Below are 26,144 nucleotides of genomic sequence, written 5' to 3' on the forward strand. Positions count from 1 at the left end.
GACGAAATATGCATGAAAATAGCTTTCAATTAATTGCCCATCCCTAACAAACACACACACTCACAGAGAGAGAAATATCATAAGGAACATATTAAAGAGCCCCTATTATGTTTTTTTTTTAATTGACCTTCCTGTAGTGTGTAACACAGCTCTAAGTGAAGTGAAATATCCAGCTAAGGCTTAAATCTGAAAGTGCACTGTGTTTAAAATTATTAATTCATATATAAAAGAGTCTACCCATCATGTTTTAAAAAAATCTTTGTAATAACGAGTATTTAGTCATCCCTGGAACTCAAGCCCCGGCCATTTGTTGCGTGCTCAAACCCGGGAAAATTGAAACCCCTGGCCCCGCTCACAAACACTGTAGCAAAGAAGAAGAACACTGTAGCAGACGCCGGTTGAATCATGTCGTGAATACGCTGTGCTCTGAAGTGTGAAGGAAAGTTAGTGTTATTTTCCCTACCGAAAGATGAAACTGTGAAGCGTCAGCGGTTGGGGTTTATTTTTGCAAAAAATACCTCAGCATTATAGCCCCAGCCTTATGCTGCGGTCCCATCATTTTTCTGATGAGTGCTTCAGCAATCTACACGCTTACAACGGAGGATTCGTTGGACATTTGTTAAAAGGTGAATGAGATAAGACAATTGATGTATGGGACTTTGCAGAGCTTGACAGGAACTTGCCAGTACACAGTTCATGGACCAGTTTCTTCCTCCAGTTCAGAAGTGTAAGTAACTTAAGTGCGATTAAAATTGTTGCCTCCTGGTTTTCGCTAGCTTGCAAATTATGTATTTAATTGTGTTTTGCTATTTGTAGCAAAATTTGTATATATCGCGTCTAATGCCACATTGAAAACGTAACGCATGCCGCTTTGTTTATGGATGTAAATGCATTTGTGAGCTCGCGATCATCTGCCTTTTGTCATTGCTGTGGCCACCATCAGCTGTTCCTACGGCGGTCAAGTTTCAAAATAGTTCCGCTTTTGCCACTCTGCATTAATTCTGAATGTGTGTCGCTGTTTTTTCTTATGGTTAAGAGTAGTGCTAGTGTGTTAACTGCTCTGCTTTATTGCACTTCTACATTGGGCTGACACACATACCAGATAACATTTGTCCCTGAAAATCCGGAAGACCGAGGGGGTTAGGTTTGGGGGTGAGGTGTCTGAATAACACTGCTGAGAACCGGGTACTGTGCACTGTGGTGTCAGTAGCTACTATGGAGCGTGTTTTGGGCCGCTGCTACGATCGGATGGGGGGTAGGGTGGGGGGTTGGAAGGTTGACATTACGGGAGTTTTCCGGGACAAATAATTAAACGGGAGGGTGGCGGGAGATGGGTCTGAAATACGGGAGACTTCCGGGAAAAACCTGTTATTGACTGTCATTTAATTTGCATATTTTATAATTGCTTTTTTCATTAATATTTTAATAATGAACTTGCACGAGCATATAGGCTAAATTATTCATTTATTTATTTGACAAACTAACAAAAACTCCTATCTGCCTTAACTCATATCTTCCTCCTGCGTCAACCTGAACTGCGTGCTTGCCTGTGTGCAATCAAGCGCATCAACGGAGACTGATGCAGAGGCAATTGTCATTAAATTCTGTGTCTTTGTCTCGGAGGGGATTCCGGGAGTTTTCCAGGAGATAAAACGATATGGGAGATGGGTCTGAAATACGGGAGACTCCCGGGAAAAACGGGAGTGTTGGCAGGTTTGTCTGTTTTTGCAACTACGCAGCGGTGACAAGCGGAGACAAAGCAAGAACAATTGCCATCAACTGGACAGGAGTGGGAATTACAGTTAGCAACAAATTACAATAGATCCCCCTCGCCTCAGCATAATAAGTCAAAATGACGGATCACCTTCAGATTTTTCTGTCACCCCTGAAGAAAATCCAACAATGATGGAGAATATTCAATTAACGCGACCACTGCTCTGACTACTTCAATATTATTGATAAGTCGTGGTGGGCATTTCTTTTTGTCTCGCGCTGAATGCTGTCGACTACATCGCAACAGACTGTCATCGGTCCAATCAGCGCAGATTAGCATCGCGCTAAGTAGGGGTTTGGGAACAAATGAATCACTGAACGAAATATATGGGAGCCGTTGGGATAATTAGGTAAAAAAAAAATGCATTATAAGACAATGAAAGTGTTTTTTGACCTTGCATGCAGATCAGCCTGTTGTTGGAGACCCCCAAAACCCAAATAGAACCCTTTTAAATGTATAATAGGGGCTCTTTAAATAATGTTTGTTGTATTGTCTGCAATGAAAACTCAAAGTAAATGTAGAAATAATTTTTCGATACTGTGCCAACTTTTTCTGAAATGGGGTAGTAATTATATGTATTTTCAGCCTGATCTCACGAGAAAACCTAAGTATTTTACGTTTTGCCAGTTTAGTGGCTAATTCGTACGAATTCGTACGAGTTCAGTCGTACGAAATGGTACGATTTTAAAAAGGAGGCGTGGCACCTGACCCCACCCCTAACCCCAACCGTCATTGGGGGATAAGCAAATTGTACTAAATTGTACGAATTAGATCGTACGAATTCATACGAATTAGCCACTAAATGAAAAAGTTACGAATTGCCGTGAGATTGTGTTGGTATTTTATATATATTACTGTTAAACTTTTACAGCATTTACTTCACTTAGAGGCATAACATCTACTTGTACTCTTTCAATAAACTTCAAAAAACTTTGCACGCTTTAAAACACATTGTGCAACTAGACTCACTGTACGTTCTTTTTCTCAGGGTGATTTATTTTTGGTGCTCCAAACTCAGGCTTGAAATTAAACAGAAACAATGTGTGCTGTCAGCAGATTTCCAGCAATTCCAACTTTCTCACAAAACAAAACAGAATTTACCTCAGCACATAACCTCCCTGTTCGCTCTGCGCATGCATGCACCTACACACTTAAGCGCTGAAGAAGCCCTCGTCCTTAATTACCAATGAAATATTCTCATGTGAAGTCACTTGGCAAGCACTCTTAGTGGCTCTAAAGCAAAGGGAAGCAGGAAAAAAGCTGAGCTGCTGTCTTTTGTTCCACACAAACGTCTCTGACTGGCCATTAACGCGTGTTTCCGGGGCCTCCAAATACACCGGGGGCCCACTTTCCATAGGAGCCCCTCTTTCTGTAGAGCTGCATCCAGCATTTCTGGGTCACTCACGTGCTCCTTTTCTCTGCCCTTCTTCCCTACTGAGAGAGGAACAATGGGAAGCAAATCAAAACTCGATTTGATACTAATCCGTCTAATTGAGGAGCCAAATCCCAAGGTAGAAGGTGGCTTTGATGTGGGAGACGGTCGGGCGGAGGTGGGCTATACAGATTAGTGGACGCTTAGCTGCTTGACTGCTGGACGGAGAAACATTGCTTTACTGATATTCATAGGCTCTTTTCATATTTCCGGGTTTCTCCGCAGCGGAAGTCGTCATAGGCAGGTAAACTGAAGCTGTGTTCACACCAGACGTAATTATTTTGAGTTTACTCGCTTCATTCACGTGTCAAATCCGCTTCAATTGCGTGTCAAATTCACTTAACAATAGATGCAGATTCATGTCTAGGTATTATTTGGTGCTCCTAGGATTGATGACAAGATCTTTGTCAGGTAGTGTATATTCCATGCAAAGTATAAAACTAATAGGTCAGTTCTTGTCATGTGACTTGCAGTGCAAGTTGAGATGTTTTCAAATGTCGTTCCCAATATGCACGCACAAGCCATGCACCTCCATTGGAAATAACAAACTTTTGATATGTGAATGACCCCTTAGAAACACCGTAAACCTGAAAATGGGTTTTAAAGTGGACGTCGTAATTGTGGTGTCTGTGTAAGAACCCAAGCATCTTTGAAAATGATGATGTCATCTACACCAGTGGTTCTCAAAGTTGGGGTCGGGACCCCCCGAGGGGTCGCGGGGCAATGAAGGGGGGGGTCGCCTGGTGATTTCCAAAAATCTATTTATTTTAATTAAACCATAATAATTAACATACTTTATCCATAACTATACTGAAAATAAAAATAGTCGTTTATAGTTACTATATACTATGTTACTATAGTAGCTTATAGTTACTAGTTCTATTGGATTGCGACCCCGGGGGTAATTACATTATATTAAAGGCAACAATAGCGTCAGATGCATTTTGATTTTATAACATCAGGTTATACTTTCTGGCACATTTAAAGCACTGACACAAATTTAATTGGTGTGTCTGCGTCATTGCATGCAAGGTTTCTGTATTTATAACCACCTCAGAGGATATTGGGGGTCGCGAGTCACTGGCATTGTTATTTTGGGGGTCGCGAGCTGAAAAGTTTGGGAACCCCTGATCTACACCAGGGGTTTTCAAACTTTTAGGACACCCATCCACAAGGCATATCCAAACTCGGACCTGGAGGGCCGGTGTCCTGCGAAGTTTAGGTCCAACCTCAATCAGACACACCTGGGCTAGCTAATCAAGCTCTTACTACGCTTTCTAGAAACATACTTGCTGGTGTGTTGAGGCAAGTTGGAGCTAATATCTGCAGAACACCGGCCCTGCAGGACCAAGTTTGGACACCGCTGCTCTAGGCGAACGGCGATCACGCCGCCCTCAACCCGAATGTGAAAAAGAAAGTAGCCAGTTTGCGGATGAAAGTAAGGACTAGGAGGAGATGGGGGGCGAGAGATGTCGCGGATGAAAGTGAGGACTGGGAGGGAGGGGTGGGTGTTGTGGATGAAAGTGAGGATCAGGGGGTTCGCGGACGCCGCCCTGACTATTCTGCTGCCCTAGGCGGCCACCTAGGTCACCTCTATAGACCCGTTGGCCCTGTTCAACAATACTTTCATACGATTTTAACACGATTAGGACAATACTCAGATTAGAGTCTATAACGTAAACCAATTTCGATGACCTTAATCCGACTAAAGTCATAACTGAACTAAACAGAAATGGAATTAAGACATGTGGGGTATGCAGATATTAGTGGCCTTATTGAAGTAAACACGGCGATCAGTAAACACCGTCATGTAGGACTTTTCGACGCATTTTGTGACAAGATCCACACACATGGCTGTCAGTAAAGTGCCGCACACACACACAAACACACACACACATCATGAAATTTAGTTCTTTTTCTTTCCATTTAAACAACACTCTTCCACCAGTCCTTACTTTATATTCGCGTTTAATACCCCAGTTTGTCACGGGGCCGTGAATGAAATGTTCATGAGTGAAAGTGAAACTTGAAACAAACTGCAGTAAAGCCGAAAAATTAAAGATGAAACAACCAAAATTACATGAGCCTCTGCAGGAAACGTGAATAGTCTGGTGAGGCAACATTCAAAAAGCACTTCACGTAACACCTTAAGTATATTATTGTCTTATTAAGGCAAATAACTGATGTCCATGTAAACCTAGTCAGTAGTGTCTTCAAAGTAAGTGAAAGGTCCAGAAGGGCACCCTGCTGATTTGATTCAGAAGGGCACTTTTTTGTCAGACGACTCACCGGTTTGACTTTAATTCATTCACCGTCATTCATTTTAAAAAACACCCACTCCATTTTATTTGTATATATTTTGCTGGAACGCATAAACTCTACAGGTGCCTGATAGTCAGCTGTGGAGCTAACGTTTAGCATATTATTCCCTCTAGTGATTGCATTAAAATCGTCATCATAATTTACTCGAGTGCACTCCTCAATGTCTCGCGCGCCCCACAGTTTGAAAACCCCTGCTCTACACAGTAGTATGTGTTTAGTTGCTTTTCCAGACTTCAAGCCTCTGGATCTTCTCCATTTGCATATGAAGGATGAGGGAGCTCTCCGAATTCATCTAAAATAACTTAACTTGTGTTTGAAGATAAACAAAATTCTCAGGGGTTTAGAACAATAAGAAGGTAAGTAATTAATAACCAAATTCCCATATTTGTGTGAACTACCACTTTAAGAGTGCATTAATAACAACTGTAAAGCCATTTACTCCAAGTGTCCCGAGGAGACCTTAACAGAACTTTATTTACAGGTAAACGCTGATCAGGGAATATAAACAGAAGGTCAACAATATTTGATTGAAGTGCAAGAACAAATCTTAGACATGCAAGAATAAGATTTCTGTGACCAAATCCTAAATTAAATATGTACATTTACAGATAAGAACAAAAAATACATGCAATGAATTGCCAAATGTTAAACACTGTACAGTTTCTTATGTCTCATTGCATCATTCCTGCAGATGATGACTCAACGGCATCTGAGTCTGAGTGGATTTCTACTCTGCCAGCTTCTTCAGTACCACTGACCTCTTGAGGAGAGCAGTACTGCCCTCTGTCTACCAAATGCATGCCATTCAATATTCAAAACTATATATATATAGTGAGAATTATAAGCCCCTCTTTGAATTTTTGTTTCTTTTTCAGATATTTCCCAAATGATGTTTAACAGAGTAAGGAAATTTTCACAGTATGTCTGATAATATTTTTTTCTTCTGGAGAAAGTCTTAGTTTTATTTTGGCTAGAATAAAAGCAGTTTTTAAAAAACATTGTAAGGTCAACATTATTAGCCCATTTAAGCTATTTTTTTCAATAGTCTACAGAACAAACCATCATTATACAATAACTTGCCTAATTACCATAACCTACCTAGTTAACCTAATTAACCTAAAGAAGTGTTTTGAAGAATATCTAGTCAACTATTATTTGCTGTCATCATGACAAAGATAAAATAAATCAGTTATTAGAGATGAGTTATTAAAACTATTATGATTAGAAATGTGTTGAAAAAATCTGCTCTTCTCTTCTCTAAACAGAAATTGGGGGGGTAATTCTGAGTTCAACTGTATGTATATATATATATATATATATATATATATATATATATATATATATATATATATATATATATATATATATATATATATACACATATATAAAGAGCTTGAAATCTTTTAAAATCTCTGGTAACCCTTGGGTAGGCACTCCTTAGGTTTTGGTAGCCCGAATATACATTTTTTATTTGATTTTTTTTATAATAATTTTTTCAGGGTTTTTACCTTTATTGGATAGAAAAGTAAAGAGAACTGACAGGACAGCATGGGGAAGGGAAGGATCGGCATTGGACCACAAGGCGGAATCAAACTCGAGTCGCCATAAGCACCGGATTGCATGTGTCGACGCACTAACCACTACACTGGCGCCAACGCCAGAATAAAAATTTAAGTAGCGCAAATAAAAATAGATTATTTATTATATTAAAACAAAAACATACATTTTCTTTATATATATATATATATATATATATATATATATATATATATATATATATATGTATGTATGTGTGTGTGTGTGTGTGTGTATATATATATATATATATATAATTTAAGTCAGAAATATTAGCCCCCCCTTTGATTTATTTATATATATTTTTTAAATATTTCCAAATTATGTTTAACATAGCGACTCAAGGATAAATAAAGGGACTAAGCCAAAGGAAAATGAATGAATGTGCATAATAGATATAAAAAATAAAGCCTTTAAAAAAAGTTATGCTTTTAAACATCACTTTAAGCTGAATACTAGTATTATAAATGATATCTTGTAAAACATTATGCACTGGGTGATGCAGTGGCATAGCATACCTGTCAACCCTCCCGTTTTTCCCGGGATTCTCCCGTATTTTACAGTTCTATCCCGCTATCATCCCATAAAGGTATTTTCCCGTATTTCTCACGTATCTCAGTGTTTCTCTGAAGGGTGGCAAGAAACATTAAAAAGCCGAGCCTCCCTTATTATGGTGGGCATATCCCTTATTTTCACATCCCAATGTTGACAGGTATGGGCACAGTAGGTAGTGCTGTCGCCTCGCAGCAAGAAGGTCGCTGGTTCGAGCCTCGGCTGGGTCAGTTGGTGTTTCTTTGTGGAGTTTGCATGTTCTCCCTGCGTTCGCGTGGGTTTCCTCTGGGTGCTCCAGTTTCCCCCACAGTCCAAAGACATGCAGTACAGGTGAATTGGGTAAGCTAAATTGTCCATAGTGTGAATGAGTGTGTGTGGGTAGTTTCCTAGAGATGGGTTGTGGCTGGAAGGGCATCAGCTGTGTAAAAACGTGCTGGATAAGTTGGCGGTTCATTCTGCTGTGGTGACCCCGGATTAATGAAGGGACTAAGCTGAAAAGAAAATGAATGAATGTTTAGAAATGTGCTAACTGGAATTGGGGTTAAAATATACTGGGGGGGCTAATAATTCAGGACGGTTAATAGTTCTGACTTATAAACAGGTGTCTATGTTAGATGAAACTTCAAATAAATACAAATAAAATACAGACATAAGAGGACAGGATGAGATTTAACATCTTCAAAATGACCTTAAAAGCTGGCCACTACAACATTTCAGCTTGGTACGTCCATAAAAGCTGACCACTTTTCCCATGCTCTCTATTTATCTTGGGCTCTGAGTGTTTAGTTAAGCGCAGAGGGCATGTGTGGTAACTGGTACCGACTGCCTGTGTGTGGGTGAGAGCTAATCTACCGCTTATCTTATGTTGTCTTTTGAGCTCAATGGAGGCTAACGTTATGGCACCAGCTGCCCCGCCATTAACTCCTTTATGCGGGAAGGCTTAATACCTCCTAAGTGAGAGTTCCTGTCTTTGTAAATGTCTTCGTAAATCCCTGTCTTGTGTGCTTTCTGGAGCTGATCTCAGGCAGGGGCGAGCGCTGACAGAGGCATCTCTGATTTTAGGCAAACTGACCCACAGACAGTCAAAAAGTTAGAGAGAGAGGGAAGAGATTAAGGTTTTTGGAGGGTTTTGTAACACATTCAGTTTATTTAAAGAGCCTCTATTATTGGTTTTTGAAAATGATCTTCCATGCAGTGTGTAACACAGCTCTAAGTGAATGAAAGCATCCAGCTTTTAAGCCAGAGGTTTAAATCTGGAAATGTCTGTGTTTATTGAATGAATGAATCGAGTTGGGCTCGGATCTTTTGCTTGAACGCATTAACGTCAATACATCATTAAATATGTAGTTCCAGATTCGGTAAAATGTGAATTCGCTATCCCTTCAGACACTAGCGGAGCTCGGGGGTTCACAGGACTGATCATGACGCGAAGATGACGATCAATGACAGATGGAGATTCAGCTGTGGGGAATAAAGGGTTAAAGTTAATTTTCACAACAACACTACAGTATAGCCAACCATGTGCTGTGTTTGTTCCTGTCTTTTTTCTGATTATTAATACAATAAATTAGCTGCAAAGCGGGATTCACCAGCCAATTGCTATTGAAGGAAGGAGCAGCAGAGACTATTATGTATGGGACTTTGTCAGATTTTGACAGGGACTTTGGTCCATATGAACTGCAACAGTTACTGCCCTAGTAGCAAAGAATTCTGGCCCAGATTTGGCAAAAAGCTGGCACAGCAGGCATTCATCCGGCACTGGCATACAGCATGTGGGCCAAACATGGCCCGGGTTTGGCAGAGGTGGCACTGTTTTTAAGGTGGCACACAAGATTTGGGCCAGATGTAAAACGTAGTATTTGGCCCAGATTTAAAAAATTGATAAGTGGGCCATGTAGGTTTGGCCAGTCTTTACCTACATTTAAAATACACTAAAATCATTTTTGAGTAAAGGAAAAAAAAAATCTACCAATCAGGTCACTTTGAGAAAAAGCGTGCCCATAGTGTGCCTAAAGAGCATCACTCCATAGGTTTATCAATTTCATTGCAACCGTGACACACCAACCCATCTGGCCCAGTTCAGGCCCAGTTATTAGTTATTAACTTGGCTGAGACTTGGCCCAGATATGGTCCGTGTTTGGCTCTTGTCTGGAAGCCAGATTTGGTCCAGTCATGTACCGTAATTCACTGCGGCATGTGGGCCAAGCAAAACCTGATTGTGTGGGCCACAGCTGGGCCAGAGAAATTTTGCTATGTGGGTGACAGTTTCTTCAGTTGACCAATCACAACAGACTGGCTCATTGGACCAATCACTGAACGAAATATATGTCGTTGGGATGATTAGGTAAAAATAAATGCAGCTTTTAAGACAATGTAACTGTTTTTGGACCTTGCATGCAGATCAGCCTGTTGTTGGAGACCCCAAAAACCAAAAATCATTCATTAAAAAAAGAGCAACAGCTTGTATTCTAATACGGCACATGTCAAAAATTACTAAGGCAGAACTGGTTCATTTTAGTGAATGGTCAGTGTATAATCTCAGCGCACAGACAGTATTGAAGTGTGTAATGAGCAGGTGGATTTATTGCAACGCATAACGTTGTAGCTTTTTGTTTCTTTTACTGCCAAGCATGTCCCACTTCTCTGAATGGGGTAAATGAGTTGACTGCATGGACACAACACTGCCTTTGTTTGTGTGTTGTCTGCACGTCTCCGGGAACAAGATGCACTGTGCGCGCGGTTAATCTTCCATACCAAAAAACATACGAGGCAACCCAAAACATCAGATTGGGGGCTGGAGGAAAAAAAGGAGAGAGATCCATGACCAACACATCTGAAATGTGTTTGGTTTGGTAATTATCTTTACAGACTACACATTTCCTTTTTCACCGTCACTTTTTCTCAATTACGCACTCACAAAATAGAGACCTTAAGTGCAGAAGGAAGCCATAGAACTCGATAAGCTGAAAGCTCAGCGGACCTTGTCACTACACCTAAACTCTGCCAGATGTGGGTTTGAAGAAAGCGAGCGAACACACCAGCCAGGCCTGGGTTCAAGGGCTAAATGACTAGAGCTGGGTTCAAGGTAGGTGGGCTTTTTTTTTTGTGTGTGTGGTTCAGAAGGGGACGAGAACCAGGTGTGTGAGCATATGAGTGGTTCCATTACACTGCAGAAAGTAACTATCTCAATACGAAAACTATATGAATTGGATATGCGCATACAAAAAAATTGGTTGATGGAAACGCCCCGATGCACATACATTTTGAAAATGGGCATAAAAATGTATGCGCATAATTAAGTAGGATAAACGTATTATTCGATAAGAAAAGATGCGCATAAACTATGATGGAAACACTTTTACAGAACAAATTCTAGTTTGCGAATTTAAAAATGGTCATGTGATTTTGTTATAAGAGATTATCAGTGGTGGAGTACTGAAAAATCATACTCAAGTAAAAGCACCATTACTTGCCTAAAAATGCAAGTAGAGTAAAAGTATCTGTTGTAAATATTACTCAAAGTATGAGTAAAAAGTAGCCTTTTTAAAAGTACTTGTGTGTAATGAGTATCACATTGTAAAAAGCTGATGCATTTACATGTAATCTGTGCATGAGAGTGTAAACGTAACATTCTGTAGTGCATATAGTTTTTGCCCAGCAGCTACATAACATCATAAGACATTAATATTAGGTTAGATTTAGGCTGTGATGTCAAGTGACCAAAATTGAATGTCTAGCCAACGTCTAAGGACAGTTATTTTGATGTCCAATAATGATGACAAATGACTTTGATATACGGTCAATTTTAGGTTGTTAGAAAGTGACCAAAATCCAACGTCGAGCCAACATCTTAAACCAACATCATATTGATGTCAAATACTGATATTTATTCATTACGAATGACAACCAAAATCCAACATCTGATAGACGTCACACTGGTAACGTCCACACAACGTCAAGCTGTTACATCATTAGACGTTGATATTTGGTTAATTTTAGGTTGGACGTTGATGTTGGGTTGGCGTTGAGTTCTGACGTCAACATATGAGTTCTGTTTCATTTCCAAACAAAATGCAATGTCCCCATGATGTCAATCTGACATGTTGAAATCTTGTGCCTGCTGGGTGTTAAAGGCCATTTCGGTCATCATACAGTACACAGTAGGCTCTAGAACAGTCATCTGAAACATTGTCAGATAGTGTTATGCCTGGATGCCCCCAATAGCTTTGCATCTATTAACACAGACTATATTTGAAGTGTTTGGAATTTGCATTTTCCTCCTGTAGAAAAATGTCATAAGAACAATGTTTAGTGGCTCAATGTATAATAACAGTGTTTTTAAAAGTCTAAACACTTTATTGATATAGAACACAGCCAAGCACATGTGGTCAGCACACAAATGAGTCGCAGGTAATGAAGTATTAAGCGTTTCTCTCAAAGAAAAGCCTGTCTAAGCAAAATGCTAGCAGGCATCTGTAGCTCCGCTCACGCTCTGCCTCTTTTGCCCTTGTTTGGTATCCCCGGTCAGTGCGACAACGCATGAACAAAATAGTGCAGGTTGGCCACGGCTACAGGTATTTTTATTTGCGCTCTTGAGAAACCTATGGGTGACGTAATGGATACTATGTCCATATCTTTTACAGTCTACAGGTGCAGCACACCCAAACAATGCAGTGCTTTAAATTTTCTCCATAAATAGAGCTAATATTTGTTTAGCTTGTCAGTAGCCCCTTTCACACAGTGATACCGGTAAATATCCGGAAAATTTCCGGAATGACTTTACCGGTATATTCAAAAAAGCGCTGTTCACACAGGCGAGCATTACGGAAATTTTCCAGAAAAGAGCATTCACACATCCATTCCAAATTACCGGTAAATTCTGACATCATTCACCACAAATGAGCTTTAAACGGCTGCGCTTGTATTTGTAAACATTTGACTAAATTACAAACTCTGTGGATGATCAATATTGTGAACAACTTTCGCAGGATCACTTTCGCATGTCGAGATGTTCATAATATGTGCGTGTGCAGGCGCTCACAGGCTGTTTCACAGGCACACGCAAAGCTTGAAGGTAAACAAACAACGGCTTATCATAAGCATCTCATCGATGATTATTTATACAGTTGGCATTAAGAAGAACATATAAACGTGATCTGACTAACTTCTAGCAGCTAAATGTGTCTGGAAAAATATTCAAAGGCTTTTATTCTCACAAACCGCGCGGACGTAAATGCGTATGACTGTTGTGGTTGGCTAAAGCAGACGTCTCACGTCAGCACGTTCTAGACGTGCACGCGCTTATTACGGTAATCTTCCTTCTGCATTCACACAGCGCAGCATTCCGGCAAATTGCCGCTAATGTTACAACTTCTCTTTCCGGAAAATAGCCAGAACGAATTTACCGGTATTTTCAAAAAGGACCTTTTCACACATACAACCTTTCCGGAAAATTAGGTTGTATGTGTGAAAGGGGCTATTATTGTTAATGGTTTATGGCTGCCTATCAATGACAGACACAAAAGGAGCGCGAACAAAGACTTTAAACTATACAAGACGTGTCACTCGTATAGTTTTGAATGGGGAACAGTGTAACGCTCAATATGGCAAATGAAGCCCCGCCTTCTAGTGGAGGAACCAATCAATCGATCGCTACAGACTGAAGATTCTCCGGGGGAGGGCTCTGACCAGATGTGAGTTTCTGCAGAACTTGGGTAATTCGATTGCTTAGAAATGAATCTATTGTTGTTTAATTGTAGTTGTGATTCCTAATATGAAATTTAATTGTAAGCTTGACAAGCAAGTTTGGAGAATTTGATGTTTCCCCATTCAAACATGATGGCTGCCGAGTGAAATGATTTGCCTTAAAAGAGACTTTTTCTAAAGAAGTATCTGATCTTCCATAGTCTTGTATGATTAAAACAAGGTCAATGGGATTATTTGGCTGGAAATAATATTGTAACTCTTGACTAGATAAGGAATTGAGGTATCAGTGTAATACTAAACAGCAGACTCCCCCATGCTGGAAGACCCCAGTAACTCAATAAGTAAGGCTTTCTTAAAAAATAATAAAATAAAGAAACGGGAAGTTTGGAGACAGTAAAAAGAAAATAATCGGATGTCTTCTGATATCAGATGGATGCACGGCAGCTGCTTACATTGCTGCATGTCCTGGAGCAACAGAGGCGTTTACTGTGGGAAAGAGAGCTTGGAGGAGATGCAGGCCGAGGGAGAGGCAGATCAGCACCAGACCAGCACAGGAAGAACTACATGACCTGAAGGTCTCCAGAGAGACTCTCTCCCAGATTCACACACACCAGCGCAGCTCATGTGGACGCACACACAGCTGCAGGCAACCTTCAGGAGTGCACCAAGGCCTGACGTCCAAACAGCTACACAGAGCAGTTTCACATGATCTGCATCAGAGTTTGTGACAAATTTTAAACCAAACACAACTGGCGTAAACACACGGGCCTTCAGCGTCAACGCTTGACAGAGGGCATGTCTAAAGTTGGGGCTGACATGATCGTCATAACGATGAAATTAGAAACGCCAATGAAATTAGTCCGCAATCGGCTACTGTCTGAGCTGGTGTATTTGCATACAGCGATCTGATTGGCTGACGCTTCCATTAGTGCTTGAAAAGTTGAGAAAGTCTCAACTTCTGTAGCGAGCAACACCTCTGAAGCAGCGTCGACGGATCCACAATGCAGTTCTGCAACGCCTCACGTCAATATTTCAACGTGAATGGGAAGCGTTGAAGCTGACGCCCCATGTGAATAGGGCGTAACCGGTGGTGTAGTGGATGGGCACACGATGTTAGGGGTATGTGATGTTGTGTGATAAGGGTCCCCGCCCCCTAAAAATTATTTTGTTTATTTGGCTAATTTGGTTAGTTATTAAACAACTAAAAATCTCTGTCTTCCATGATCACCTAAACCCATAACCAAAATCAGTACGCCTTCTCACCACACCACACAACGTTTCTCCTTGTTTCATTGTTATTACAACAAACACTGCATGATAATGTCTATGGCTGCTGATTTGGTACAAAAGCAGCTTCCAAGAAAGGTTTAGTCCAGAGGTGTCCAAACTCGGTCCTGGAGGGCCTGTGTCCTGCAGATTTAAGCTCCAACGTGCCTCAACACACCTGCAAGGATGTTTCTAGAAAGCCTAGTAAGAGCTTGATTACCTAGCCCAGGCTGGTCTGATTGGGGTTGGAACTAAACTTTGCAGGACACCGGCCCTCCAGGAACGAGTTTGGACATGTCTAGTCTAGTCCTTTAAGAGCAAAGATGGGCCGAGGATCGCCAGTCTGCCACCAAATATGTAAGAAAATTGTTAAAATGTTTAAAACAATGTTACTAGTCGGTGCCAATAGCCTAGTGGTTAAGTGCGCCGACATATAGCACCATGGTGCTCACAGCGACCTGAGTTCGATTCCCAGCTCGAGGTCCTAAGCTGACCCTTCCCCTCTCTCTGGTCCTAATACTTTCCTGTCTGTCCTCCACTATCCTTTCCCAATAAAAGGTGAAAAACCTGTAAAAACATAAAAAAATAAATAAATGAATAAAACAATGTTACTCAAACATCATTAAATTCAACGAATCTGGGATAGCACCGCTTAGGATTACTTTGGTAAACCGTTGTCAAGTACCATAATACGAAGTTACATCCATAAATGCCAGTTAAAACTGTACAGTGCTAAAAGAAAGCCCTATGTTAACAGTGTCCAGAGTCGCCGCTGACTACTCTAGGCTCAGAGACATCTGAGATGGTCTATTAAACAGTGGAAACATGTTCTGTGGTCAAATGAATTAGTATTTCAGGAATAGTTTTGGGAGAAATTGACGCTGTGGCATCCAGACCAAAAAAAAAAAAAGGATCATCCAGACAGTTAGCAGCAAAACTGCGAGATAATGTCTATAGCTGCTGGTTAATTTTTGCCTATAGTAAACGTGCATCCTGACCTGACGCAGAAAAGAGAAAACATTAGGATTTTTTTTTTTTTTTTTTGGTGCACAAAACTGTTCTTGATTACACTTAACCCATTGAAGCCACATGGACTCTTCTGAAAATGTTTTTGGCTCCTTTACAGAACTTTGAAAAATACAAATTGTTTTATATGGAGGATCAGAGAACTGTCGGGTTTCATTTAAACTCTCTTCATTTGTGTTTCAAGGTTGAACGAAGTTCTAAGAACTGGAATGATATGAGGGTGAGTAATTAATAACAGATTTTTAATTCTCGTGCAAACTAACCCTTTAATGGAATAATTACTAGACCCACAAACACATCTGTAGCGATGTTATGCATGTGAAGTAGATATATGCGCAAAGCTGGAATATGACAAAAAAATAAATAAAATATTTGTAAATGAAAGCAGTTTTTCCATCCAATGAGTCAAACAGAACAAAATCATAACTTCCTAGAGAGTGGAGTTTATTCAATAAATGTGTACATTTTCTCTTATTCTATGAAATATTTATGTGCATTCACAAAATGTTTTGGCATTTCTAGTGGCGAGGCAGTGGCGCAGTAGGTAGTGCTGTCACCTCACAGCAAGAAGGTCGCTGGGTCGAACCTCGGCTCAGTTGGCGTTTCTGTGTAGAGTTTGCATGTTCTCCTTGCCTTCGCGTGGGTTTCCTCCGGGTGCTCCGGTTTCCCCCATAGTCCAGAGATGGGTTGCGGCTGGAAGGGCTGCGTAAAAACTTGCTGGTTAAGTTGGCGGTTCATTCCGCTGTGGCGACCCCGGATTAATAAAGGGACTAAGCCGACGAGAAAATGAATGAATTGGCATTTCTTTTAAGCATTTTTAATGCAATATTCCAAAATGCGCATAGCTTGTACTGTAACTACCTGTGTACCTTGATTTAACCTTGATGGAGGGAAATGTTTAAATGTAATATTTACAATCATGTAGAGGCCACATGATTGAGACCCTGCAGATTAGTCTTTGTTGTTGTTAACATCCACACACGAGAATGTGGAAGAAGAAAAAAAGTCTCTCCGCTGGGATTTAAGCAGTCTCTAAAGTTTACAGTAAATGGTGTGAGAAATCAGCACACATTCACTATGGTGAAAACACCTTGTTAAGTGAGAAACTGTTACAACAGTTGATAATAATCCGCAGCAGAGCACACTAGTTACTAAAGATGTCCAAACTCTCTAAAACCAGAGGGTGGAAGATTGAGAAAATGTCAGTTTGGTGTAAACAACATAAATCCATGGATCCATCCTGTCTTGTGTCAATGGTTCAGAAAATACTTGGGATATTTTCCTGACGCACATACCCTGACCCTCATACCAGATGAGCATCATTAAATGACCATGTGCATTACTTTACGGCCACATAAGGCATCTTATGCAATGGCTACATTTAGCAGGATAACCCACAAGGTTACAGATCATCTTGTGTTGGTGTGTTAGAGTCCATTGTACTCCAGCAGACACAGTCAATCCATCTCAGCCCAACAGGGAATGGAAAAGAGTTGCAACACGAATGCACAACAAACAAATCTGCAGACACTGTGCCATTCTTGCTTCATGGACCAGAATCTCCAAAGACGTGACAAAATCTATGTACAAACCCAAATCAGAAAAAGTGTGGAGAGTATGGAAAATACAAATAAAAGAGAATAGTAGTGATTTCCAAATTTTCTTTGAGTTACATTTTATTGCAGATAATATGATCAATTTCATGTTTGATTTCAAGTGATTTTTCAGCTTTTTATTTTTTATAAATTTGCAACAATTTCAAAAAATCTTTTATCACATTGTCAATATGGTGTATTGTGTGTAGAATTTTGAGATATTAAATTAATTTAATCCTTTTTGGAATAAGGCTGTAACATAAAATGGGGAAAAAGGGAAGCACTATTAATACTTTCCGGATGTAATGTACTTGACTGGCCTGGCCGCAGTCCTGACCTGTCTCCAATAGTGAATGTGTGACACATTTTGAGCTCAACGAAGACCACGTTTCTGTTGCCGTTACATATGTCAAATTCAAAAACCAAACCAGTGTTTTGTTTTTGGCAGAATTTAAAAAACTGTAAAGGCTTTTCCCTCTTTGGAAAGGAGGCAGGAAGCACAAGCTCATTTGCATTTAAATAGACACACACAAAGTATTTTTAGAGAACTATTTCTTTTTTTAAAACAAAAAAAACTTGTACGATTTATGAATGGACCAATAATTCCAACTAGTTCCAGCAACTGCTACACTGGTTCATCAATTAGACCAGAATCGAGCAACCAGCTTGGATCAGCTTGGGAATTAAATCCAACATGATCTTTTCATCAAGGTTGTTAGCAGATCTGTACCTCATTCCAGACATATCATCCAAGAAAACGTAATTGAATTTCCAACAGATGTCCGGCATTATTAGCGTTGTCGGCACTGTTCTACTGTGAACGTTTGCCAGAAACAGATATTACAGACTGAACATGTAATGGCAGAGAAGTGTCTGGAAGAAGGGGTGATAATAGCAAAGCATATGTGTGAGAAAGACTCAGATATACATACTACTTGCTGCCAAATGACACTAAATCGTTATAAGTTTTTCCAGGTATACCAGTGCATAAAATACTGCAGATTTCCAATTAATGCGCCAAAAATACAGGTTCACACTGTCAAGATCTCTGAGTTATCCCCTTTTACCTTGTGATAGCTGCAAGAGTATTTTATTGTTATCATACTGTGATGATAACAATATCATGTCAAAATCCCCAAGAAAAAAATAAGGTTTTTGAACTGTACTATAGTAAAGTGTGTATTTTTTATGTTATAGTATTAACAACATCATTACAACAGTCATTGTAAATTTGTTTCGGGACTGGTAAAAGTGTTTTGCGTTTTGTACATTTTTTTTTTCTAAGATGTAAATTTGTTTTGTCCTTGATAAAATAATTTTGCCTATGTAATGGTGTCTTATCATAGGTAAAATGTTTTTTCAAAATGTACATTTGTCTCGAGCTTTGTTAAAGTGTTTCACACTTTGTAATGTGGATTTGCACTTCCAGGCCACCGTAAATAACAGACAAAAACTTTGGACTCAGTGTGCAATAACCTAAAATGTCCCTCTCCAGAAAACTGAAGGCTGATTTATACTTCTGCGTCAAGCGCACACGCATGGTTCGGTGCAGCCTTCACGTGGTTGCATACCCCTTGCCGTGGCTGATGCCCACCTCACCAAAAATCGCAACGATGCGAAGCAAAAGTTCTGTGATTGGTCAACTTGGTAGCTATGACAAGTGTAGATGGGGGTAAGAGCTATGCGAACCTGTTGTAGCAAGTGTTTACAAGTGTCGAGTCCAAAAAAGGAGCTCCAGGTGGAAACTTGTGTTCCCCTTCGGGGGGAACTTCAGCACTATAAGTGGATTTGATTGTAAAATCCACGCATTGGGAGGTTCGGTTCAGAAGCTACTCGTCTGAAAGAGTATTGAACGGGCCAATTAAGAATGAATTGGCAGCGCAAGCCTGCGCAGGTGAGCGGCATAAGCAATCAACTGAGTATATAAGCTCACCTGGCGCCAGCAGACGCTATCCTTTTCGCTTCAGAGACTTTCTGATCGAGTCGATGAGGGTTCCTCCTGCTGTGACCAGCGATTCTGAGCGAACGAGAGCATTCTCCCGGTCCAGAGTGTGTACACGCAGTGGCAGACGGTCGAGCTGGGTTTCTCCCTTGCCTGGCGTTCTTTGGGTCCGGTCCTCCAGAGCGGTGCGTATAAAGTTGCAAACTTCACAGAAAGAGCAACACAGTCGTGCAGCACGTCCTTATCAGGACGGCGCTCCGACTGTGCGTTTCTGGATGCGGTGGTTTCCTGTCCTCGGATGATGGGCGCGGGCACTGCGTTACATGTCTGGGGGTCCAGCATGTTAATGCGCTGCTCGCGGGCAGTTCATGTCGTCATTGCGATGCCATGACTGTTGCGCAAGATCGCGGTTAGCCTTTGCAAAAGGGCGAACCACCCCAGTTGTCCCCTGCTCTGCAGCGGGCACTCGGGCAGATCTGAGGGTTTCAGCGAGAGATAATCCGTCGCCCACGGGCCCGCGGACCTCCCGCTCCTCTAAGCGCTCCATCCAAGCTTCGGGCGGGGGAAGCGATCCGTCTAACAGATGGTAGCCCTTACGCCCGATGACACCGGAGACCAGATGTCCACCGCGGCATCGGAGGGTGGGCTTTCATTGTCCGATGATGATCCAGACCCGCTCGCCCCCTTCGGGCTGGTGAGCGCTGTCACTACGGATCCTGAAACGGACATGTTAGCCGTGCTTTCCCGGGCTGCTTCGGCCGTGGGTTGGAGATGGTTTATCCCCCAGCTCCGCGGCCGGACCGACTAGAGGGGCGTTCCCTTCTTCCCGGAGGTGCACAGTAGGCTCACGCGGTCTTGTAAAGCACTTTTTTCTGCTCGTGCTGCGTGTTCCTCCACCCTAACCACTCTTGACGGTGAAACAGCCAGGGGGTATGTGGCGATTCCTCAGGTTGAGTGCACGATGGCGGTAAATCCGCGCGGCGCCTCTTCTTGGCGGGTTCGCCTCGTCTCCCATCCAAAGCCTGTAAGTTATCTACCTCCCTCGGAGCTAGAGCTTACATAGCTGCGGGCCAGGCTGCTTCCGCCTTGCATGCGATAGCCACCTACCAGCGCTACCAAGCGCAGGCGCTGGCCGAGCTGCACGAGGGTGGGTCCAACCCAGGCTTACGAGCTTCGCACCGCCGCCGACTTAGCTCTTCGGACTACTGAGTCCGCTGCGTGTGCGTTGGGGAGGACGATGTCCACATTAGTGGTCCAGGAGCGCCACCCCTGGCTGATATGCGCAAAGTCGACAAAGTCTGCTTTCTTGACTTCCCCATATCCCCAGCCAGGTTCGGCGACACTGTCTGTGAATTCACCCAGGAATTCAAGGCGGTGAGAGAGCAGTTGGTGGGTGATGTCTTATCGGCGGTCCGTAGCCCGCTCCGCCCGCCGTGCCATTCATACCTGCTCCTCGCCGAAGGCGCCCGCCTACGAGAGCTGCTCCGCCCCCGCACACGCCTTTGGCGAAGCGAGCGCGTCGGGCACCTCGGAAGCAGGCAGCCCCCCTGCCCAGAACGCCGCTAAGTCCGGCAACGGACCGCGAAGCGCCCCTGGGACAGGCCATCTGGAGAAGAGGGAACTTGCTCTTTCCCCGCTGGAGGGCGGGGCCCCATTTCCAACGGCACTTTTTACTGCCATGAAAACATTATGAAAGGGCACTTTTCACTTCCCCAGATGTGACAGCCCGAAATCTGCCAGTCTGGGACGCTATGCTTTCTAGCTTGCAGATTCGGTGCGTTTCGCCAGTGGCTCACGAGCGCTGGGAGGACGGTCTCCTTTCTCCCACCCCTCGAGCCTCCCCTCCGGAGCTCGGGTTTGGAGTGAGAGCAAATATCTCACCTCCAGCTTTTCCGTGGGACCCGCGAGCTTCCCGGATCAGCACACCCACTCCGCGCTGCCCCACTGCTGGTACGTCAGCGATTGTAGCGATGAGTCCATTAGCGAGAGCTCTGCCTGCCTGGTTAGCGCGGGCCAGCTCTTCGCGGTGGCTCATACGCACAATCAGACTCGGCTATGCGATTCAGTTCGCGAAACGGCCCCCCAAGTCACGGGTGTGTATTCACCAGGGTCAGCCCCCTGTCCGCCCCTGTCTTGCGAGAGGAGATTGCTGTCCTCCTGGCGAAGGATGCAATCGAGCCGCTCCCTCCAGCCGAGATGGAGAGCGGGTTTTACAGCCCACGCTTCATCGTGCCCAAAAAGAGCGGTGGGTTACGGCCAATCCTAGATCTGCGCGTTTTGAACCGCTGCCTGCACAAGCTGCCGTTCAGAATGCTAACGCAGAAGCTCATCCTCCGGTGCGTTCGTCCTCTGGGTTGGTCTGCAGCATTAGACCTGATGGACGCGTATTTCCATGTCTCCACTCTTCCTCGCCACCGACAGTTTCTGCGGTTTGCGTTTGAAGGTCGAGCTTGGCAATACAAAGCCCTCCCCTTCGGGCTCTCTCTGTCTCCGCGGGTCCTCACCAAGCCCGCGGAGGGTGCCTCAGCGCCCCTTCGGCTCGCGGGCATCTGCATACTCAATTTCTTTACGACTGGCTGAATTTGCCCTCTCTTTGATTATGCACAGAGTTGATTATGCACAGAGACAAAGTGCTCTGGCACTTCCACCTGTGGGGGTTTCAGGTCAACCGAGAAAAGAGCAAACTCGCCCCCGTGCAGAGGATCTCTTCTCTCGGGCTGGAGCTGGACTCGGTCACCATGGCAGCGCGCCTCTCCGGAGATCGCGCTCAGCTGATGCTGTACTGTCTGAGAGAGCTCGACAGTAAAATAGTGGTCCCACTGAAACTATTTCAGAGGCTCCTGGGGCATATGGCATCCGCAGCCGCTTCATGCCGCTCGGATTATTCTATATGAGACCACTTCAGCACTGGCTTCACGATCGAGTCCCCAGACGCGCATGGCACGCGCGCGCACACCGAGTCTCTGTTACTGCGCTGTGTCGCCGCGCCCTCAGCCCTTGGAGCGACCCCTCGTTCCTACAGGCCTGGGTGTCTCTAGAACAGGCGTCCAGTCTTGTTGTCGTTTCAGCAGACGCTTCCAACACGGGCTGGGGGGCTGTGCGTTGCGGGCATGCGGCTGCGGACCTGTGGAAAGGTACCCAGTTGCATTGGCATATCGCCTGGAGCTGTTGGCAGTGTTCCTCGCTCTCCACCGTTTTTTTCCGGTGCTGGAGCGGCAACACGTGCTGGTCAGGACGGACAGTACGGCGGCGGTGGCGTATATCAGCCGTATAGGGGGTATGCGCTCTCGCCGCATGTCTCAGCTCGCCCGCCGTCTGCTCCTCTGGAGTCATCCGCGGCTGAAATCGCTGCACGCCATTCATATTCAGGCAAGCTCAACCGTGCAGCCGATGCGCTCTCACGGCAGCCTTGCGTCCTGGAGCATGGAGACTCCACCCCGAGTCTGTTCAGCTGATATGGGCGCGATTCGGGGAAGCCCAGATCGATCTGTTGCTTCCCCCGAGATCGCTCATTGCCAGTTGTTCTTTCCCTGACCGAGCGCTCTCGGCACGGATGCACTGGCTTACAGCTGGCCTCGGGGAATGCGCAATACGCGTTTCCCCCAGTGAGCCTGCTCGCGCAGTTACTGTGCATGGTCAGGGAGGACGAGGAACAGGTTGCTGGTTGCGCCCCTCTGGCTCAACCGGACCTGGATGTCAGAGCTCTCCCTCGCGATAGCCCTCCCCTGGCAGTCCCTTCGAGAGAGCACCTACTCTCTCAGGGACAGGGCACCACCTGGCACCCTCGCCGATCTTTGGAGATTTTTAGACGCGAGGAAGACTTAGGTAACCTCCGATTGCGGTGGCTAATACCGTCACTCGGGCTAGAGCCCCCTCCCTGAGCGCGCCTATGCCCTGACGTGAAGTCTATTCACTGAATGGTGTGTCTCTCGCTGAGAAGACCCCCGTAATTTGCCAGATCAGCGTTGTGCTTTCTTTACGCCGAGAGAAGCTGGAGAGCAGGCTGTCGCCCTCCACACTCAAGGTTAGGTGGCTGCCATCTCCACTCTCATAACGCGGTGGCTGGCAGCACCGTGGGAACGCATAACCTCATCATCCGGTTCCTCAGGGGCGTTAAGCGAATTAATCCACCCCGCCCCCTCTCATGCCCTCTTAGGATCTCGCCCTCGCTACACAAGCCGCGTCAGATCCCTTCGATCCTCGACTCAGTATATTTCTGTCCCTGAAGACAGCTCTGCTGGTCGCGTTGATATCGATCAGAGGGTCGGGGACCCGGAGGCATTTTTCGGTCAGTGACTCGTGCCTGTAATTGGGCTGGCTTCTCTCACGTATGAGACCCCGCCCGCGATATGTGCCCAAGGTTCCTACCACTCCGTTTTAATACGAGGTAGTGAGCCTGCAAGCGCTGCCCTCGGAGGAGGCAGACCCAGCCCTTATTTATTGTCCAGTTCGCGTTTTGCGTATTATCCGGACCGCACTCAGAGTTTAGATCATCTGAGCAGCTCTTCGTCTGTTATAGCGGTCGGCAGCAGGGAAGTGCCGTACCGAAATAAGTTCCCACTAGATTGTGGATGCCTTCTTTCACTATCAGAGCCGAGATGAGCCGCGTCCCCCGAGAGCGCGTGCGCACTCCACTCGGAGCTTCGCATCCTCTCGAGCGCACGCACGCGGCGCCCCTCTAACAGACATCTGTAGAGCTGCGGGCTGGGTGACACCCAACACATTTGCAAGGTTTTACAATCTGCGAGTGGAGCCGGTTTCCTCAAGGGTATTAGGTAACCCTTGGTGATTGAGGAAACAATTCGGTAGGGTGTTGAAACACGCTTGCTGCGCCATTTTCCCTAACACGGAGATACGTGCGCCTTTTTATCTGTCAGTAAAGTTCCCCGTCAGGTGAGCCCTGCAGATTCCTCTGTGGCCCCCAGCACTGACTCAGCGGAGGAGTCACTTGCTGGCCCACTACGTTGTAGGTCTGCCCGCTGGTCAGCCCGCGTTTTGGGTAAAGGTGCCTGCTATGCGTGGTCCCCACTAGGCGATCCCATATGCTTATTCAGCCACGGTTAAGTCCCCCCCTGGGCGGACCCGTGTCTTCCCTCCCCGCTAACCACTCTTTTGCTATGCGTACTCCCCCTTTTAGGGCTAGTCCATATGTAAATTCTGCCATCTATCCCCCCTTGGGTAACGGATGGCCTCCGCAGCGTCCTCCCTATCGGGATTGCACGCTTCCCAACGTACTGTCGTATTTTCCTAGAATTATCTAGATGCTCACGACTTCCCAAAAAAATATATATAAATCCGTAAAACTTCTGTTGAAGTAGGATAAATTAGGGCCAGGGACACGTTGGAGGACCGCGCCCCCCATGATGTGGGTGCGTCACGCTTGCTTGACTATCTCCTCATCGGGGGTGTTGGTAAGGTGCAGTCATTATGGCGCTTTCAATGGGCTCCCAATGCGTGGATTTTACAATCAAATCCACTTATAGTGCTGAAGTTCCCCCCGAAGGGGAACGTTCGAGGTTACTAAAGTAACCCTTCGTTCCCCGAGGAGGGGAACGGAAGCACTATACTCCGTCGCCATAATGACTGTCCCTTAGCTGTTGAAAGTCTCTTCAGCTTAAAAAGGATAGCGTCTGCTGGCGCCAGGTGAGCTTATATACTCAGTTGATTGCTTATGCCGCTCACCTGCGCAGGCTTGCGCTGCCAATTCATTCTTAATTGGCCCGTTCAATACTCTTTCAGACGAGTAGCTTCTGAACCGAACCTCCCAATGCGTGGATTTTACAATCAAATCCACTTATAGTGCTTCCGTTCCCCTCCTCGGGGAACGAAGGGTTACTTTAGTAACCTCGAACGTTCACCTTATGATTAAAGTTGTTGCATGTTCGGTCGTTCCCGCCTCAGAATAAGTGAGTTTGAGCTACTTGTACCAGGATTAAAAAAAGAAAAAAGCACCCGCGAAGAAACTTGTTGCAGAGGAACATAAAAACCTAATGCCAGCTAGCGTTTTGTAAGTGTTATTGCAGAGTAACTCAAACAGCACGCAGAAGTATAAATGCATGGCTACACACAAGGTATGCACCGTGGTTTATGGTGTCGCTCAGCGCAGAAGTATAAACCAGCCTTAAGTTTGACATTGCACATCTTATGCCGAGTTCAGACTGCATGATTTTATCTCCGATTTGGACTCGCCGACAGGTTTTGAGAAAACGTCGAGAATACCTGAGATCACAGGCAAATCGGTGCTCATTCACGTTAGTGACAATCGCACAGTATGAACTATCAAGGATGCTATATAAGAGAATCACCAACAAGTCACAGACGCTAGTGAGATATTTAGCATTTTATATACCTATATCTGGACCTGTCAGCGATTTAAATTATGCTGTGTGAGATGTGTTCTGATTGAAAATAACATCGGGGATTACCTACAGCCAATGAGAGAGCCCCATCAATTAGTATTGGTACCTGCAGGCCAGCGGGAGGTTGGGGGAGAAGTTAAAAGTGCTCATTTTCAGTTTATTTGGACCCAAGAAATGGAGGAAAAACTAGTGGAAATTTAACAGGAGCATCATGTCTGTTTGTCGTGTCATCTGCGCAATATCACAACTGGGTCGAAAACTGGTACAACTGGTACTTCAAAAGTCAGGTGAGCAAAGTACGTACATTGTCTAAAGCGCAGGTGTCAAACTCAGTTCCAAAAGGGCGGCAGCTCTGCACAGTTTAGTTCCAACCCTAATTAAACACACCTGATCAAACTAATTGAGTCCTTCAGGCTTGTTTGAAACCTACAGGTAAGTGTGTTGGAGCAGGGTTGGAACTAAACTGTGCAGGGCTTCGGCCCTCCAGGAATTGAGTTTGACACCCCTGGTCTAAAGCTAAAGCCTTCTTTTTCCAATATTTAGTTAATAACTAAAGATATATTACGTGACCCTGCGTTGTTTCCTTGTCACTTCT

The 26,144-nt window shown here is 44.2% G+C and overlaps 1 long non-coding RNA gene across 2 annotated transcripts; it reads left to right on the forward strand.

Annotated features, from left to right (window-relative positions):
- Positions 1-10,405: 10,405 nt before the first annotated feature.
- Positions 10,406-15,198, forward strand: LOC141378141 (uncharacterized). 2 transcript variants are annotated; one of them, XR_012391908.1, is made up of 3 exons: positions 10,406-10,740; positions 13,791-14,752; positions 14,908-15,198. It is a non-coding gene; the product is annotated as an uncharacterized lncRNA (long non-coding RNA). The 2 variants fall into 2 exon arrangements; XR_012391909.1 differs by having other exon boundaries at positions 13,791-14,739.
- The last annotated feature ends 10,946 nt before the right edge of the window (positions 15,199-26,144 follow it).

Source organism: Danio rerio, chromosome 16 (genome assembly GCF_049306965.1).
Source record: "Danio rerio strain Tuebingen ecotype United States chromosome 16, GRCz12tu, whole genome shotgun sequence".
In the NCBI taxonomy this organism is placed as follows: domain Eukaryota; kingdom Metazoa; phylum Chordata; class Actinopteri; order Cypriniformes; family Danionidae; genus Danio; species Danio rerio.